The sequence below is a fragment of the Hesperophylax consimilis genome, chromosome 24 (assembly GCF_061612785.1).
Source record: "Hesperophylax consimilis isolate HC1 chromosome 24, BYU_Hcon_1.0, whole genome shotgun sequence".
Classification (NCBI taxonomy): domain Eukaryota; kingdom Metazoa; phylum Arthropoda; class Insecta; order Trichoptera; family Limnephilidae; genus Hesperophylax; species Hesperophylax consimilis.
The window spans coordinates 7450862-7470363 of record NC_142859.1 but is presented as its reverse complement, the minus strand read 5'-3'; the positions used below and the strand labels follow the sequence as shown (position 1 = coordinate 7470363).

The following is a 19502-nucleotide window of genomic DNA, read 5'->3' as shown; positions in this document are numbered from 1 at the left end:
TTACTATGTTTCATGTGTATAGATGTCTCTCAGTATTTCTAAAATCTCTATTCTTAACAATGTATTTTTCCTTTTTTATTTATTTTTCTTTTCCTTTTCAATATGTTGTATTTTTTTAAAAGTGTAATATCCTTGTAAAATGTATTTTATGTGTCTGTACTTCCCGTAATGAGTTTTATCTCAACTCATTGGGAATAATGTGTTACTTACCATGTTTTTTGTAATACATTATAAATAAATAAATAAAACTTAAATAAATCAGGTACTGATTAGTACTTTGATTATTGTCGATGGTTTTTTTGACAGCCATATATCGGCGCAAAATAGGAGGAAATGAATTATTCTTGCGGGGTTCTTCACTTACCTACAGGGCCCAGTGAATTTTAAAAGTCGAGCTGAGCAAATGATCTATTAATTTAATCCAGGCATCCGATCCTGGGAAACGCTGATTATTGCGTTTGTGTGCGAATCGCGGGAAAATGCGCGTAATGTGAGACTTAAAATTAAACCCGAAAGAGTAAAACGCGTGTCAATGGACACCGGGTTGTGAGTTTACGTTTGGGAGTAATCTACGCAAAAGGGCGGCAATCTTCACTCGCTTCGGGCGTGTTAACTGTCGGGAACGGGCAGTATTGTTAATTTTATCGGATGGGTTACGTATTTGGGGGCGGGATCGCCTATTACCCACTTTACCACGCACGCCTTGGAGGCAACGCAAAGACATGGATGGATGGTCACCGGAGGCAATTGGAGAGGATCTGGTAGTCCCTTGGCTGGGGACTGAACGAGAGACGGAGCTGGCGGGCTGGTCGCCCGCGCTGAAGCAGTCGTGGACCCTTGGGGGAAGGCGTCTCCATCCATCCGCAGCATTAGTTAGTTATGATGGGGGTAAGTTTTTAAAAACCTTTTCTGTATGTAATCCACTTCTAATGTGAAATAGAGGTTATTTGTTATATTTGAAGAACTTGCCTTTCATTGATTTACTTCATCAGTTCTACTTGTGAATAAGCACCTTATGCCCATCCCTGAGGAGGGTTTCTTATGTCTACCGCAGTGCTCGGCATTCTTTGTCACCGACAAAGTTTGCCGTCCAAAAGTTTCCAATAGCATCCATTTAGCTAATAACCTAACACATTCATATCAGCTCAACATATGCCTACCCAAACCCGCGTATCATGTATTACTGGCAAGCAAAATTTAACAAAAGGATTAAGTTGTGTTATGATTTGCACATAGCCTCATATAAGAAAATTAAAAAAACAATACAGTTTGAACAACCATTGCAAGCCTCACAATTTGATATTCGGCCATAAACAGCAAATAAAAGTGAATAATTACAAAATCTCATCACAAGGGCTGATGATTGAGTAGTTGACAAAACAAGAACCGCACGAGGCGACAGAAGATTCATATAGAGATGCAGGACAAAAGAGTTTAGTTCCGGTCGGTTGGTCGAGATCTCTAGTCTTGTCTAAGGTAGTAAATACAAAAGCAACTACACCTCAGACCGAAACGAGGGTGAACGCAAATATCACGATCATAGATTAAATGTAAAATTAACCCGAAAATCCTTGTCATAAAAACATAATATGTAGTTATTCTGCTTCCAGGACATTAAGACAAATCACCAAAGATATTAGAAGAACGAGATATGCTATATTGGCCGCCGACCGAATACTACCTAATTAGGGTACTTTGAATACTATCGGGACGTGTACGCACACAAATCTGTTCTATGTATTAGTGCGGATACCTTAGCGTAAGCGAAGGTGTGCAGTAGTATTGGTGAACAAAACCGGCGACACTCGGCAAAACAATTCCACACAGTATGAACTGCTCATAGCACATCTCGTTCTTCTAATATCTTTGCAAATCACCTACAAACTTCCTAAGTAATCTTCATTAACATAAACATCGTTCCACTAAAACATTACATGCATTGTGTCAAAACGAGTAGCGTGGTGGGATACAGTGTGTTGAAAAGGTCAACAGTGTAAAGATTAAAGATTAAAATATAATATACCTCCCTAAAGTCTTCAATATAATAAAAAAGAAACAAAAACTCTTCAAATAAGCTTAAACGGGGGAGAATCTCCCAACATTACATACAAAGGTAAAAAAACAAATCGAAGGTAGAATCAACAAAGATATTTTGCACAAAAATACACATATTTATAATGCCCTATTTTCCTGGGGATTTATGCACATCTGAAGTTCCACCAACATTGTTCCACTGCGTGATGAAGAAGCACTTTTGTTAGATGAAGTTTCCGTGTTGGTTTTAATTCTTTAATTCTGCTTACCAGTCTGCTACTTCTGCTGTGATCCATTCATTTGGAGTGCTACCTGCTTTCCTTTGACAGCAACAGCATGCTTCAATCCAGGGGCTGAAATGAAAAATCATTTATTATAGACCAGCTGACGTGTACCCAGTGTTGCTGAGGGTTATCTTTAAGAGTTAGACGTATGCCATAGTGGACTTTTCTGTAGGCTTTTTCAAGATATACAACTCGGTAGAACATTATTTTGATATATCTCATAAGGTTTAACCAGCGTCAGCAATGTAAATGCCCAAAAATATTCTTTTTACGACTTGATTACAAAACCTTCAACTTTTCTGTACTTTTTATATGTATAATTATGCATATATATAAACCTTCCGGAAGAAATTCTCTAAATGATAGTGAAAATTCTATCAAAATTCGTTGTGTTATTTAGAAGAACTAAGCGCACAGACAGACGCGGATAGTGATTTTATTTTATACTATTTAGAGATGAAACAATCGATTACTCTAAGGACGGGTTGTTTCACAGAATTGAAATGCATGGAGTAAGTGTAGCAGACAGACTCAAGTATAGAGTGTGTTCTACAGATTTTTTAATGGAGCCTGCTCTAAGAAGTGCTATGTTCGGTTAAAACCCCATCTTGGAATTGAACCAAGGTGTAGTGAAATTTGCTAGCTCAGTGTAAAGGTAGGACAGGTGAGAACTCTAATTCATCAGGTGTGGGGGACTTTCCAGCTCATTTCTACGTCCATCGGCCAGGATATGGGAAGGTCAATTCAATTATTACTCATCAATATTTAAGGACAAAGGTTTATTGAGTAGGATACACTGGGACATAGATTTACTTTAAAGAAACACATTGTAAAATAGAATCTCTCTCTAACATTGTAAAATAATCTCTCTCTCTCTCTCTCTTTAAAGAAACGACAGGATGAAACGGGAATTTAAAATGAATTTACGGTCTTGAACACAGTTAGGGTAATATACTGAAGATGCTTACGGCTCGCCAAGGCAGGATGAATATGTCTCGTACACGTATGCTCGCGAATAAAACAGAGGTACGGCTCCGACGGGCGAATTTACGTAATGAATCCGAAATATGTTTGAGACTGATACTGCAGAATATTAAATACATCAATAATGAGTCTGTTTAAAAGGCGTAAACTACGCGTGATTTCGTGCTTAGCGTCATTGCTGAGAGCGATAATATTTGTTCGGCACGGGACGCTGCTTGCGCGACTGAGCGCGGTTCTCGACTGTGCCGAAGCGGGAGAATTCTGACGCGGTAGCTGCGGGGGGGGGGGGGGGGGGGGGGGGGGGGCGCACTTGCAAGCAGTCGTTTTGACCATCTGGCATGCGTAGAGTGGGGTATCAAGTGTTGCTATAGGGTGATTGTACCTTTTAAAGTATAGGGTGATTGTATTTCGTAAAAGGAGCTAGCAGCATTGATCCCCGGTGTGTGAAACTCGACGGATACGAGCGAAACACCCGTTCACGGTTGATGTTGACTTCATGAGAACAGGTCGTTTCTTCGACTCTTTTTGGTGTGATTCAGCTTGTATGTGGAACGAGCTACCGGCATCTGTTTTTCCTCCTTCATATAATCCGGGCCTTAACAAGACCCGCATTAATAAATCCCTTCCTACAGCACCTACCCTAACCCTCCTCACAACGCTGTCACATAGGGTGTGGAAATAGTTTCCTGTCTTTACATACTACAAACAGGGGGCGCACTTGTGAGGTGTCTCTTATAAACTTTCTACTTTCGAAATGGGTGGTAAAATCATGAAATATATACTTTGGATGAATTGTATGCTTTACGACCCTTACCAGTAATAAACAATGACAAAAACCATAGTGGTATTGACAATGACAATAACAATGGTGTACTATTTCCCCGACGTAAGGGAAGAAAACGAGTGTGTAGAGCCGGGAGGAAGGTTAAGCTAGTCAAAATCCTACGGTTAGCACAAACCAGGAATGCTCATCTGCCTAAGTTTCTAACCGTTGCCGCCTGGAATGCGCGATCCATTGCGAACAAACACGATGATATTGTGGATCTCATTCGTGACAAAGGTATTCACATTTTGGCGCTATCGGAGACTTGGCACGAAAATGCAGACTCATTCACTTAGAAAACAAAACTGATCTCATGTCCAAAAAATACACGAAAATCCTGTATGACTTCACCTGCATGGGGTGGGTGAACTCGGCTACTCATGATGCAGGAGGTACACTTGATATTATAATTTCCCCGAGTAGGGTGTCCCCCGAATAGAACTCACGTTACTGACATTGGACTATCGGATCATCGTCTCGTCACATTCGTGTTTGCCTTCGACCCTCCAAAATTGGAGTTCAAATCCGTTATCTCCAGAAATTGGAGAGAATTTGACTTCGAGGCATTTTGCAAAGAGCTGAAAACCACGCCGCTCTGTGATAAGGAAAAGTTTTGTGAAAACCGGGTAGAAGAGTTAGTAATTCTTTTTAATTCTACACTACTACATTACTTGACAAAAATGCGCCTTTCACAGAGAAGGTCTGCCGCATTCGAAATTGCTGCAAATGGTTCGATGTTTAATGTCTCAAGAAGAAAATGGATATGCGGAAATTTGAGAGGTTTTACAGAGGTAGTGAGGGCAACGAGAAGGCTGACGAACTAGCAAGGTAAGGGGCGAAAGCACCACTTGTAAGATCCGAGCCGGCCGTAGGAATAGCAGCTTGCCACACAAAATTAAATATTGATAGGTGGGTCAAATCCCAGCACCGCAAAGAATGGGAGAGGGCACCTGGAATGAGACAATCCAAAGTTCTCATAAAAGGACCAGACCCTAGACGAACCAAGAAACTACTCGATATGGACAGAAACATGCTGAGGGAACTGGTAGGACTACTAACGGGACACTGCCATCTCAAGAGACACATGCAGATATTGGGAGTGGAAAACACCAATAGATGCAGGAAATGTGAAGAGAGGATGAATAGACTCCAATTCACCTATGGTGCCAATGTCCTGCCCTGGTGCGAACTAGACCCCATACCGACCTGGCTCAAAAAATAGTACCACAGATGAAATAATCACTTATTTTGCTAATTATTTTCTATTTTTAGAACTCCATCTAATTTCACAATAAATAAAAACTAGTCACGAGAGATCAAAATGCAATCTACATTTTTTACCCCAAATAAACATAAGAACAAGTATGTACTTTAACACCCCGTATAACACACATTGTATTAGAATCATTAGATGAAGTAGGTACTTACAGCAACATCTTTTTTCTTAGCTCTCAAAGCAGTAATTTGGTCTAGTCAGGCAACATGTCCAGTTTCATCTTCTGGTTAGAAGTTAGCTATCATCGCAGCCATCAACACCATAGCACAGGCGAATGAAACTGCACCCAATCAAGCTAACGCTTCTTTGTTTGGCAATGATTCATCTTCTAGTGAGAAGTTAGCTATCATTGCAGCCATCAACACCATAGCACAGGCGAATGAAACTGCACCCAATCAACCTAACGCTTCTTTGTTTGGCAATGATTCATCTTCTAGTGAGAAGTTAGCTATCATTGCAGCCATCAACACCATAGCACAGGCGAATGAAACTGCACCCAATCAAGCTAACGCTTCTTTGTTTGGCAATGATTCATCTTCTAGTGAGAAGTTAGCTATCATTGCAGCCATCAACACCATAGCACAGGCGAATGAAACTGCACCCAATCAAGCTAATGCTTCTTTGTTTGGCAATGATTCATCTTCTGGTGGAAGTTGGCTATTATTGCATCCATCAACACCATAGCACAGGCGAATGAAACTGCTCCCAGCCAGAGCCAAACTCATGTTTCTCCAAGGGTAACATCTTTATCTGGCAATGATCTTCAAATCTATAAAATAAACAAAGCAAAACAACATCAGCAAGGATTAGCAGTAACAAATGGTGACATGATGAATGAATTTGAGTATAGCGAGGATTATGTACCAGAATATAGATGTGTTACATTCTATCCCCTATATATATACTCCTACAGAGAAATTTGATGTTGCAATGACCATCACACGATTTGATGACAACCTTCGTGGCCAAGAGGTTATGGTTCTTGACTACGAAACCATAGATTAATATTTCACATTAAATTACTGTAAATAATTGCACTTAATACGCATAATTTTTTGTTATAGGGTCAATCCGCACCAAATCATCCAGGCCATGTCACCCACCATCTCAGATTTTGATGAAACTTTAAATTTTTAATCCTTCCATATAGATAAGAAAATATACCAAATTTTACCTTAATACCTCAACTCGTTTTTTTTTTATGGGCAGTTGAAGTTTGGGCAAAATAAGCGTTTTTACATATTCCGAGCACTCCGGAAGAGCTTGTACCTTCAATGAAAAAAAAATGTATCTTTGTCATTTATAGTGCAAATGCAATGAAAATTTTCAATATTATCAAGAAAACTATGCTGATTGCAGAAAAAAATAAATAAACCCTTTACATTTATCTACTTGACTTTAAAAAATTACCAAAAGTAATTTTTTAAGTAATTTTTGGGACGGAAAAGGTACTTTACAAAAAAGCAATATCTCGGGAAGGTACAGTGTTAATGAAGTAATTTTTTTTTTTATTCATATCTACAAATAGCATAGAATCACATACAAAAATAAAATTCATGGCATTTTACTTGCTTCAATAAATAAAATCCATTTTAAACTTTTTGTAATTTTTTTTTATTCTTATCTACAATAAACATAGTACAACCTAAAAAAATAAAACTCCTGGTATTTTGTGTGCTTTACAGTGTAGAAACGTTTTTAAAATAAGAAATCTTTATCATACAGAATTGTTCTAGGTTTTTTTAAATCTAGATACAAAAATAAATAAAATCCATTTTAAACTTTTTTCAAACTTTTTGTGATTTTTTTAATATCTATTTTTAGTTTGTAATTGGGCAAGTTATAGTTTAGGTATATAGCTAGTAATATAGGTTGAATGAATGGACTAATATCAAAGAAACAGTCCTAGAGACAAGTCACTACATGGAAATGATGTATCTGCAACAAGAACAAGACAGAACATGAAAATTACTATCTGCCTCATCACTAAGTTTGCAGGATACTACATGCTTTGTTTCCTCTGACATGCTTAGTTCTGAGTCAGCTTCAAAGCAGTGATCATCTATATAAATACAGTAGTTGTTTCATGTTATGGTGTACGTTGTTAAAATGTCTCTAATCGAAACAAGTTTAGTTAAATGTAGTGTGGGACAACATAATGGTACTGAATGTCACAAAAAAAGTTATACTAAGTCAGAGAAATTAACGAGTGTGGATTTGTTAAGTGAATTTGAAAAAAAGCTTATTCAACAAAGAAGTTTTGTATCTACAGACTTGGTTTTCAACATTTGTGAGCACCACAGAATATTTAACTTAAATAAATATGAAACATTTCAAAAAGCTTGTTTTGACCCGTTCCAAAGCCACAAAAGGAAAATAACAAAAACTTTAAGAACAGTATCCTTGGAATTTTCAGAGAACATTAATACCATTCTAAAAGTAACTAATAAAGCAATCCCTGGACAAAAAATTTGTAATGCATGCAGAGCAAAAATTAGTAAGAGCCAAAACCTTAACAATGAAATTGAAGAGCTTAACACTTTTCAAGAAGACATAAGTGAAGTTGAAAATGTTTTAAACAAAGAAATTTTTTTACAAGAAATCAACACTTCTTTAACTGACATTGGAGAATCTCCATTTAAACTACATGCAATACCATCCCACAGTAAGTCTAGTTACGCTAAACGGAAGTTAGATTCTGCTTGTTCAACCTTAAAGAAAAAAGTAAGTAAAGTTTTAGAAAAAGAATTTTCCCCAGTAAAATGTGATGCAAAAATACCAAGATGTATTCAAGAAAAAGCTAATGACATGGACAGGCTTGTTGAGTTGGTTAAAAAAAAATTGGAAACACAAGTTACACGCCGTGAGAGAATTCAGCTTCTAACTCTCGCTCCAACTTCGTGGAGTAGAAAAAAGGTTGCTGAAGAATTCAGTGTTGGTGAATACTCAGTTCGTAAAGCACGAGAGCTACTAAATGAAAATGGTATCATTGCTTTACCTGATCCAAAAAAAGGAAAACCATTAGACCAAGGAACAGTTACTTTGGTTAAAAATTTCTACCAAAACGATGAATTTTCTCGTGTTATGCCAGGGAAAAAAGATAAAGTTAGCATAACCAAAAATGTTTATGAACAACAAAAGACTATTGCTTTGTAACCTGAATGAACTTTATGCTACCTTCAAGTTTGAATACCCTGCGTCAAAAATTGGGATTTCGAAATTTTGTTGGTTGCGTCCCAAATGGTGTGTGCCAGTAGGTTCTCCAGGCTCTCATTCTGTCTGCGTTTGTGCAATTCATCAAAATGTAGTGTTGCTTCTTAATGCTTGTGACAGTGAAGAAACGTACAATGATTTAATGGACTACTTAGTGTGCTCAAAGAACAATAGAGACTGTATGCTTCGACATTGCGATAAGTGTTCAACATCTAGTGAAAATCTTAAGAAACATTTGTTAGAAAAATTTGAAGAATGGGACCAAGAAGATGAAATTACATACAGTGCATGGGTAACTACTGATAGAACACAGCAGGTTTCAGTACAGTTCCCTTTCATGAATATGTAGAACATCTTGTGAAGAGTCTTGTAAAACTTCTTCCTCATTCTTTTATAACAAAGTCTCAATCAAAATATCTCAAAGAGTCCCTAAAAGCACAGCTTCAGATAAATGAAGCTGTTGTGTTATTAGACTTCAGTGAAAACTTCTCCTATGTTATCCAGAATGAAGTCCAGGGTTACCACTGGACGCAAGACAGTTGTTCACTCCACCCAGTGGTAATTTACACTTGTGAAGAGCCTGGCAAAGATCTCACAGTGTCAAGCTTGTGTGTAATTTCAGATGACTTGGAACATGATGTAAGTTTCGTTTACGAAACTCAAAAAATTGTTGCTCAATTTTTAAATCAAAAATTTCCCCAAATTCAAAGTGTTCATTATTTTACTGATGGTTGCGCAGCGCAATATAAAAACTGCAAAAACTTTTTAAATCTGTGTCACCATCAAAAAGACTTCAACTTGAAAGCATGTTGGTCGTTTTTTGCTACGAGTCATGGGAAATCTCCCTGTGATGGAATAGGTGGAACAGTAAAACGTCTTCTAACTAGAGAAAGTTTGCAACTTGGCCCTGGCAACACTATCACAACTGTAGACAAAACTTTTAAGTTTTGTCAGTCAAGAGTAGAAAATATATATTTTTACTTGCTGAGAAAAGAAAGCTTATTCACTTGCAGGCAACAATTACAGCAGCGTTTTTCACAAGCTAAAACAATACCAGGCACTCGAGGTTTCCACTGCTTTGTTCCTCTGTCTGAAAATGAAGTTGGCACAAAAAGGATAAGTTCAGATTCAGATTATGCTTTGATTTTTAACTTCAGTGGGGAACGAAATCGCTCTGAGCAACTAAGTATGGTACAAATTTGTACAAACTCTTATGTAGCTTGCGTATATGACAACCATTGGTTTTTTGGACTTGTGGTTTCCAAAGATGAAGACGAGTGTGATGTATCAATCAAGTTTATGCATCCTTTTGGCCCAGCTCCATCCTTTTACTGGCCACATCAAAAAGAAGATATTTGTTTTGTTCCACTACAAAATATTTTTAATATCGTTGACCCTCCCACAACAAAAGGTTCAGGAAGAGCTTACTACTTTCTTGAAAAAAAAATCATGCTGATCAAAAGTTCAACCATCTTATGGGTCAGATCAAGAATAAAAGTAAAAAATGAACTTGAACATTTGTTTGTAAACAATATTATTGTAATGTACTTTCATTTAACCTAATCCTACATGGCCTGTTTTATTTTTATTGTATTTGTTTTTTAAAGAGTTAACTTTGTATTGAAAAGAGTTAAAAAGTTGATCTTGTTATAAAATATTGCTATGGTGTATGCATTCAGGGTAAGGAACAAGGTACATTATTTTGTTGGTGCCTTAAGCTTACATTGCAAGCTTACCAGCATGTTGTAAAGGACCGAATAAGTTTGACTTTTTTTATTTGCAAATACAGTATCTAGATTTTAAAAAACTTGGAACAATTCTGTATGATTAAGATTTCTCATTTTAAAAACGTTTCTACACTGTGAAGCACACAAAATACCAGGAGTTTTATTTTTTTAGGTTGTACTATGTTTATTGTAGATAAGAATAAAAAAAAAATTACAAAAAGTTTGAAAAAAGTTTAAAATGGATTTTATTTATTGAAGCAAGTAAAATGCCATGAATTTTATTTTTGTATGTGATTCTATGCTATTTGTAGATATGAATAAAAAAAAAATTACTTCATTAACACTGTACCTTCCCGAGATATTGCTTTTTTGTAAAGTACCTTTTCCGTCCCAAAAATTACTTAAAAAAATACTTTTGGTAATTTTTTAAAGTCAAGTAGATAAATGTAAAGGGTTTATTTATTTTTTTCTGCAATCAGCATAGTTTTCTTGATAATATTGAAAATTTTCATTGCATTTGCACTATAAATGACAAAGATACATTTTTTTTCATTGAAGGTACAAGCTCTTCCGGAGTGCTCGGAATATGTAAAAACGCTTATTTTGCCCAAACTTCAACTGCCCATAAAAAAAAAACGAGTTGAGGTAGGAAGGTAAAATTTGGTATATTTTCTTATCTATATGGAAGGATTAAAAATTTAAAGTTTCATCAAAATCTGAGATGGTGGGTGACAAATCCAAAATTTTCTGGATGATTTGGTGCGGATTGACCCTAATACATAATACCATAATTGACAAAAACATTGTTTCTTTTTAAATCTAAACTGAGAACCTAAAAACGTATTGAAAGAAATAGGTTTGTTTGGTGGTTTTACACAAATGAAGTATTGAATACCGTGAAGTCTAAAACTTTAGGGCACACAGTCTACACCCGCGCTGTGCAAGCAGGTTCCCAAAAAAGCATTGGACCATCCCAAGAAAAAAAAATAGCCTAAAAACCTCTATTATTACTAACTAGTTTTTTTTTTTTTTTTTACCCGTAGCTTCGCTTTCGTGGTATTACGGAGAAATTAAATGTTTTTACGGGATGAAAAGTAGTCTATGTTATTTCCCAGTCCTCCAACTATTCCTGTGCAAAAAATCACGTCAATTGGTGGCTCCGTTGCGACGTGAAAGAGGGACAAACAAACATTAGTTAGGACTAAAGGTTGTAGTTATATCAACATGGCCGCCAAACTAGTCGTAAAATATTAATTTTGTTTTAAATGAAATAGCTATTAAATTGATCAATTTTCCATCTCCGATAACTGAAATAGTTGTTTCTTATTGTAATTTAGTTCAATCATAGTGTTATTTCAGAAATATATATAGCGACCGGTCAGTGGTTGAGTGGGCATAGCGCTTGGGTCTCACCAGAGCGTCGCGTGTTCGATTCCTCGGCTGGCTAAGTCCTCCATCACAACACAAGCAACATTTTCGGCTTTCTGTGGTGGTAGTAGGAGATTTTCGGAAAAAATTCGGTTTATGGGCGAAATTCCTAAAAAATAAAACTAGTTATTTTTATACTAACTTTGGGCCGGGGAATCCGAATCTGGAAGAATTAGGTTGGGGCAAGCAATATTAACTGAATTACACGACTTTAAAATTTTCGACATACAAACAATATAACTGGCCATTTTGAACGCTTTCTGACAATAAAACTAGTTATCTTTATACATCTTTATACTAACTTTGGGCCGGGGAATCCGAATCTGAAAGATTTAGGTTGGGGCAAGCAATATAAACTGAAATACACGACTTTAAAATTTTAGATGCAAACAATATACAACGCCATTTTCGATGCGCTTTTGACAATAAATCCATAGAAAAATAACCAAAGATATTACATACAGTGTTACCAACTCTCAAAAATATTTATCCCTAAAACTGAATCAAAAACCCCTAAAATCCCGCCAATTACTTGAAAATTCCCCTAAAAAAATATTTTGTAAAAATAATGAAAAATTTCGTGGTTTCAGAAAATACCTATTCCGAAAATTTAAATTTCATGGGGGGGGGGGTGGATCAATGTGAATAGATAACAGCAGAAAAACATACCTTATAAATAGAACAAGTCTTCTTCGTCCGTTGTATCCTTGTCAGACTCACACGTCTCCAAGGGTTCCTGATGAATACGCAGGTCATGTAAGAGCCCAGCTAAACGGTAGAACTCCAGAGTAGGATCCTTCAGGCGTTCTTTGCAACTTTTCAGAAACATGTATCGAGCAAGGTTGCCGGGTATGTGCGCTTTAATTCTACCAGATGACGACATGGAAGACTTGGCTGCCCGCCAAGAGGACTCGATGGAATTTGTATGAGCTCCAGAATCAGGGTCCTTGAAATGTAGTGAATGATTCACCGTCTGGTGTACATACCCTAAGTCTGACAGGCAGTCATATGCCTTCCAACAGTCACTGATAATAGTTGTGCCCTTTTCGATCCATTTTTCGATTATGGGCATTAAAGTTTCGGAACTACGAGACTCGACGGCTACCATAAACACACGGCCGGAACCACGTTCGTAGCCGCCGAAAACCCATTGTCCTTCAACATAATGCCCACGATGATACTTTCTCTTACCAAACTTGGATTCGTCAATTTCAACGATTTTACCAGGGCCGCCGATTTTTTCTAAGCGACACAAGTAAGAATCGAGTATAACTTCCCGACAAAAAGAGGACCAGTCTACTAATGCTTCCATCGCCAGCTCTAACTGTAAGCCAATAAGCCGTAACGACGCACCTTGCACCCAAAAATTGACGAATCCAAAAATTTTCCAAATTGGCAAATGAGACCTTGCAAAAAACGTCCCTGTTCGAAATGCCACTCTGTTGTCGCACCGCTTAGCCTTCTTCTTGCCCCGCGCTAATTTGCCATAGCAATTCCATCGAAACCCATCGGTACTAAAAAAAACCTTTCTTTAACACACTTTATACAATAGAATATTCGCAGGTAAAAAAATGCATAACAATAAAAAAATAACCTCACCGATTTTCTTCCGACCTTAATTCCAGCGCTCGCCCACAATCCGGACAATTATAAGTCCCACTTTGAGAAATGAGGCCCCATCCGACTAACTTAGCCAACATTTCGTGTTTTTCAGCACAAATCTGCAATATCTTCATTAAATTCAACATTTTGAGATGGAGAAGAATTAAAATCGGATAAACTTATTATTCCGGAAACGAATGTGCCTAAAATAATAATCGAAAAATGGATCGAAAAGGGCACAACTATTATCAGTGACTGTTGGAAGGCATATGACTGCCTGTCAGACTTAGGGTATGTACACCAGACGGTGAATCATTCACTACATTTCAAGGACCCTGATTCTGGAGCTCATACAAATTCCATCGAGTCCTCTTGGCGGGCAGCCAAGTCTTCCATGTCGTCATCTGGTAGAATTAAAGCGCACATACCCGGCAACCTTGCTCGATACATGTTTCTGAAAAGTTGCAAAGAACGCCTGAAGGATCCTACTCTGGAGTTCTACCGTTTAGCTGGGCTCTTACATGACCTGCGTATTCATCAGGAACCCTTGGAGACGTGTGAGTCTGACAAGGATACAACGGACGAAGAAGACTTGTTCTATTTATAAGGTATGTTTTTCTGCTGTTATCTATTCACATTGATCCACCCCCCCCCCATGAAATTTAAATTTTCGGAATAGGTATTTTCTGAAACCACGAAATTTTTCATTATTTTTACAAAATATTTTTTTAGGGGAATTTTCAAGTAATTGGCGGGATTTTAGGGGTTTTTGATTCAGTTTTAGGGATAAATATTTTTGAGAGTTGGTAACACTGTATGTAATATCTTTGGTTATTTTTCTATGGATTTATTGTCAAAAGCGCATCGAAAATGGCGTTGTATATTGTTTGCATCTAAAATTTTAAAGTCGTGTATTTCAGTTTATATTGCTTGCCCCAACCTAAATCTTTCAGATTCGGATTCCCCGGCCCAAAGTTAGTATAAAGATGTATAAAGATGTATAAAGATAACTAGTTTTATTGTCAGAAAGCGTTCAAAATGGCCAGTTAAATTGTTTGTGCGTCGAAATTTTAAAGTCGTGTAATTCAGTTAATATTGCTTGCCCCAATCTAATTCTTTCAGATTCGGATTCCCCGGCCCAAAGTCAGTATAAAAATAACTAGTTTTATTTTTTAGGAATTTCGCCCATAAACCGAAGTTTACCCGAGATTTTCAAACATTGTTGGGAACGTTTGTCTTTCTTTTTAAAATAAAAATTTTAAAAAAAAATATGCACATTGCATGTGGTTAGTCATAAATAAAATTTTAACTTAAAATTAAAGGAGTACTTACAGAAATTATTTTCTATTTTCTTGTGCAACTGCATTCTTCCATAGGAATATTGGCCAACCACCAACTCTCCTGTAATGTCAAATGGACTCTTTTTGACATAAGTTTCCGGAAACTAAAATATAATAACGAAAAAATCATTAATAAAATTATCAACAAGAGGATGTGAAAGATAATGGTCAAGGAAGACACAGCATAATTAAGTGAATCAAATATGTAGGTACTTCAGTCAGGTTATGCTAAAAGTCAGAATAACAGAGCATGTATAGAGAGAAGTACAATAAAACAAGTGTTTACCAAGCAGATTAGTATGGAAGTACATCCTCTCTGCCAAAGAAATTATTTTACAAAAAGTCGAAAACTTTTCAAATATATTATGTAAACAATTAACATAAAAATATCAAATCGATAAATTTGTATTTTAATCAAAGTTTCTAGTAATTTCCTAGCCTTGTGGCGCCATTGAGGTGATATTTCACAAAAATGGAGCTATATAAATCAAAGTATTATTATGTTAGCGAACAACAGGAAATTGGGTCCATATTTAAAACTTCCGATTTTGTTGTCCGGGTTAAATCTTCCCCAAAGGAAAAACTTAACCCTTCCACTCACTTTTCCACAAATGATCATCTAGTCAATCAACATTATGTAAGTGCATTATATAAGCAAAATAAATACAAAACAATACAAGAACAACAACACGTCAACTCACCAGAGATCAAATGGGAAAAAAAATTCACCGTCTCCAGATATTTTCATATCAGAGGGTTCGGCTCGGTAGTACTTCTAACAGGGCCTATAAATCCTACTGATCCCTCAACATAAATATTTAAAAAATCTTTCGTTATCCTACATGTATTCAAAATGACCGACTTTTGCATCTTTATATATAAATTTTTTGATAGATCTAATACGCCTAATTTTTATATATCATTATCATTATTATTATTTGGTGATGAAAATGATAAAAATCACAACCACAAAAACAGCCTGGGTTTGTTTATCCTGTTAAAAAGGAAACGCCCGTTTCAGAATAACAGAAATAAAGTATGTTTCTATAAGATGTATTTTGGAACTAGTATTATGTATTTACTTCTGTTGATTCTTTGGATGTTTTCACGTAGCATTATGGTTTTTGTAACAAAAAACCAAGGCGATTTGCATCCATGTTTATTTCATAAAATCGAAACCATGGTCGACTTAAAACAGGACTACTCCTCTCGGGATTTCAAGGCTTTTGTTTAATTTTGCTTACGTCTTCTTGTAACAGGTTGTTGCACACATTTTGCAAATTTTTTCAATAATTTTCGGTTAATATTTTTTTAATATCCAACCAAAACATCTCTCGGCTCTAATTCTTGTCGGTTGAGACGAATTTATTAATAAACTGTTAGGTTAGGATCAAGGATGCATGAATGAAGCAAGAATCGATTGCCAAGCCAGAATTGTGGGGTGGTCAATCCTCTCTGCATAACCCTGCGGGAAACGGCGGTAACGGCAGTAACGATGGTAAATTAGTTAGGCATCGATGTTTTATATTCGTCGAATGAGGCGTATGTGTGGTAAAACCATAATTGATCATGTGAGAAATGTGGAGATTCGCAAGGAATGCGAGACTGATGTAAGCTTAATTAGTAAGATTAAGAAAGGGATGCTCAGAATGAACGAAGAAAGGAGTCTAAAGAGAATATATGACGCGAATGTGAATGGTAGAAGTCAAAACGCCCGAGGAAGACATGGCACGACCATGTCAAGAGTCGAAATATCAGAAGAGTATGTATGAGACGATGTATGAATGAGGCAAGGAGTGTGAGCCAAGACCGAGTTTTTTGGTGGTCTGTCCTCTCTGCCATCCCGCGGAGAAACGGTGTTATGGTTAGTTAGTATGTAGGCATTGACGGTAGAAGTGTACGGTATTGCTGCATATTCAAAACACGACTCCACCATCACCATTAAGTTTAATAACCCTTGCAAAAATGTCCCTAAAGAAAAGGCCAAAGGAAGACAGCCATAAGAGAATAAAAGTAAGTGTAGAAATGAAACGTAAAATCATTGAGAACGAGGTGTGAGCATGGCTGAACATTCAATCGGTCTACATCAACGATTTGCACTATCCTCAATAACAAGAAGATGAAAGAAATGCTATGATATGGACCAGCAGATTACTATACTAAAACACTCTTCGACCGTTGTTTTGAGGTGACTGAAGGGACAAGCCTCACTCTCAAAGGGTTTTAGAAAGATCACTTTCACATCTTTGCTTGCCTCAAGATAATTGACAAGGCGTGGGTAGGGGTTACCAAGAAGACCCTCACTTCTGCTTCGAGGAAGCTTTGGCCAGCGAGCATTGTTGAATATGATTTTGAGGGGTTTGTATCAGTACCTGTGGAGTCTACAGTCAGCAAGATTGTGTCTTTGGCCAATACTATGGGACTGGAGGTGGATAACAACGATATTGAGGACTTTGTGGAAGAGTACAGTCAAGAGCTGACCACCAAAGAACTTAAGGAGTTGCATTGTGTTTCACAGCAGAAGTTATGGAGGAGAGTTTGTAGGTGGAGGAGAAGGAAGTAGCAGAGCAACAATCTTCTGGCGCAATAAGAGAAATGCTGCAAGCATGGGAAACTGTTGCATCGTACATTGAGAAGTACGAGTTCTACAAATTTATTCAATGATAATGCGGTCACATTTTCACCAAATTTTGAAGCATTGGTAAAAACAAACTTCTCTTCGACAGCTTTCTAGTAAAAAAAGAATGAATTATTTGCTGTGTGCACGCTGTGATTTTCGCTTAGTTATTATCGTTTTTTAATATTAGCGCGCTCAGCCGAATTAATTTTTGAGAGAGGTATATACACGGTGTCCGGAAACTCGTAGTACAAGCGGGAAACTGGAGAATCTACACCACATGGGGAACCCAAAAAAACATAAATTTTTTTTTTTGAGCATTTTCACAAAAAAAAAAAAAACAAAAAAAAATATTTTTCGGCTATTTTAGGGTTAAAGTTTTTTCTGGTGTTTAGGGTTGAACAACAGATGTTTTAACCCTGCAGAGCAGAAATATTTTATGATTACAACGGGTTAAATGAAGGGTGATTTCAAAATAATGCTTCAAATCCGAGTTTCTTCATTTGTTTTACTTTCAAATAGTTTTAATTAGTTGGGTACTTTGATCTTCAGTAATAATTTATAAGAATTTGATAAAAAAAAAATAAAAAAAAATCAACTTCTAACTCGATTTACTCGATAACGAAAGCTCAAATCAAAAAAAAATATACTACAAAATCGACTCCAAATGTGATGTAGATTCACCAGTTTCCCGCTTGTACTACGAGTTTCCGGACACCCTGTATATAAATACGTGACCCCTTTGAAGTTTAGCAAACAGTCAAATCGAGACAACAAACAAACAACTTGGAATCGGATGATTGTATGTATAGGAATAAAACAAGGTCCCGGGGTTGCACGGGCTTTACGAAGAAATGATGGAGTGACCAACTCCATCGTCACTCTAGTTATTTCGATGTTTTATTATTTTTTGCAAATCGAAATCGCATTCCAGGTTGTTACGCTCCATAACGACCATAACAATTCAAGTTTGTAATTTTATCTGAATAAACGAAAAATAAAAATGAGTATTTGTTGGCATGGAACGCACTATCGTATTTTAAATTGATTTATTAGGGAAAAATTGGGTAATTATTCGGAATCGCTGGACAAGGATTATATGAAATATTTTTAAATAAAACCTTCTGGTTTACCTTAATTACTATAAAAGGAATCTGACTTGACTGAAAAAATTGTTTTACTAAACGAGTGTGTCACATAATAAGCAAGATTCTAGAACGAATTATGTTCGTTATGAGGTTACACTGTAATAAATTTCAGCAAACTTACCGCCGCCATTTTACTCCTTGAAGTTAAATGCGAAATAGTGTTTTAGTCATGTGTGCAAATAATGTTCCAACGGTTTCACTCTGTTGCATCACTTCGTACCTACGTCCTCTGTTGGACGTTGGACATACAAATCGTTTGTTAGGGCACCGCCCAACGGCCAAGCCATGATCATGATGGAATCGACGCTATTCCAGATGCAGACGTATAAATAAACCGCTCACCGCAGACGCAAGCAAATATAAAGCTTTCATTTGAACACGTTGCATTTACTGAAAACTAATCAGAAAGCAGATAGCCGCAATCCACAAATAAACCAGTCACACCGTAGCATCACCGTAGTCTGCATAAATAAACCAATCACGTAGTCTGCCATAAGCCATATTGCCATATGCCATAGTCACACTCATAAATCAACTATCTATAGATTGATAACTCTGCCATCTTTCCATACGTTTGGTTTGGTGGTTTGGTCAAGTTTTAACCACCATGCCTATAAATAAATGTTGCCAACTCGATTCTCAAAATAAGCCGTCTCCCGAAAAGGATTTAAAACCTTGCACCTCCTATTTTTTTCTATATTCCCCACAATATTATTTCGAATCTATGGGGGGTGACTAACGAATTTTGGGAAAGAATTATTTCCCACAATATTTTCAAAGCGAATTTCGGGGGATGATTCCCCACGTTGTTCGAAATTCATGGGAGGAGGTGTGGTGGCTAGAAAAATAAATTCCCCGCAATTAACTCATTTAGTTCTCGTTTTCAGAATTTCCCTACATTATTAGGCTTTTTTCCTGAAAAATAATTTTCTCGCCTATTTTGAATTTAAAAAATTATATAAAAAACGAGCTAAGAAGCTAAACCAATTTTACACTTTTTAACCCTGGAAGCAGGGGTGCTAATGA

The 19502-nt window shown here is 36.7% G+C and overlaps 1 long non-coding RNA gene across 2 annotated transcripts; it reads right to left on the bottom strand.

Annotated features, from left to right (window-relative positions):
• Positions 1-19055, bottom strand: LOC149411856 (uncharacterized). 2 transcript variants are annotated; one of them, XR_016304725.1, is made up of 4 exons: positions 18598-19055; positions 14704-14815; positions 5554-6170; positions 1-2387 (listed from the first exon to the last, which is right to left on the bottom strand). It is a non-coding gene; the product is annotated as an uncharacterized LOC149411856 (long non-coding RNA). The 2 variants fall into 2 exon arrangements; XR_016304724.1 differs by lacking the exon at positions 5554-6170.
• Positions 19056-19502: the final 447 nt, after the last annotated feature.